This window comes from Camelina sativa, chromosome 16, assembly GCF_000633955.1.
Source record: "Camelina sativa cultivar DH55 chromosome 16, Cs, whole genome shotgun sequence".
Lineage (NCBI taxonomy): Eukaryota > Viridiplantae > Streptophyta > Magnoliopsida > Brassicales > Brassicaceae > Camelina > Camelina sativa.
In genome coordinates, this window is record NC_025700.1 from 763,902 (window position 1) to 765,092 (window position 1,191).

At 30.6% G+C, this 1,191-nt stretch overlaps 1 pseudogene; it reads right to left on the reverse strand.

The window, feature by feature from the left end:
• LOC109129420 lies at positions 264-875 on the reverse strand (annotated as a pseudogene).

Below are 1,191 nucleotides of genomic sequence, written 5' to 3' on the forward strand. Positions count from 1 at the left end.
ATATATATATATATATATATTAATAATTAATTATTATTTTCCTTATTAATATCTAAACAATAACAGATATTTATAAACCACTAATACAAAAATTAATCAAAATATAAATTTAATTTTTTAACATATATATTGGTACATGCGTTGAATAGTTATATCATAAAAATGTACAATACATTAAAAAAATATTATCTATTACTTTGATTCTCCTATAACATATTTGCAATATTGTCTTTTATTTGCGTCATATGTTATCCATCTGTTATCTATGTTGCTTCTATGTCGTCTAAATCATGATCAAAATCTCTGTTGTTTATATTTGTCTCTGTCATTACACTTGTAAAATTTGCATCTAAGAATTTTGAAATTCTGATGAAATTATGTAAATCCACTGTAGCCATTACCACTCTTTTTTGAACATGAACATTATATCTTCGAAAATCAGAAAGAATCCTCCATTTTTTCTTCCAAACTCCAAAAGTTCTCTCAATAATAGAACGTAAAGATGTGTGACATTGGTTAAACAATTCATGTTTGTTTCTAAAAGGAGGACCAGAATAGAATTGAGACATATGGTATCTCACAACTCGATTTCATGATGATCTATAAGGAGCTAGAAATCTTTGTTTGTTTGGATAGCCAGAATCAACCACATAATACTTCTCTGACGGAGGCAAAGGGAACTCGGAGTCACTTTGTTGTGCTATTTGCAGAACAACTGTATCGTGGCATGAACCTGGTGCTCCATTCCAAATATATGTGAATAATATATTCAAATCACATATTGTCGTGATGTTCAATGATGCATTATCGTGTCGATTCCAATACATTCCATGTAACTCAGGCTTTACTTTTACGCATACATGAGTCACATCCATAGCTCCAACGAATCCACTAAAATATGATCAATATCTTCTGTCTACCTGGAGTTTTTCAGGTATTCGATAAAGTTCTTGTCTTGTCGGAGTTATAATATAATCGCATGCTAATAATTCAGTTGTCGTAAAGAACTTCTCTAAATTTTCTCTACACAGTTTCTTGATTTCGTCCAAATCTTAAACCAACATCTCTCTGAACTTCATTGTGCCCACATATCCGTAGAAACATCGTAACACTTTCTTCAATACTTATACTCAATGTTGGCTGTAGACCATAATTTGTTTGCAACATATTACACAATGTTGTGAAACATGG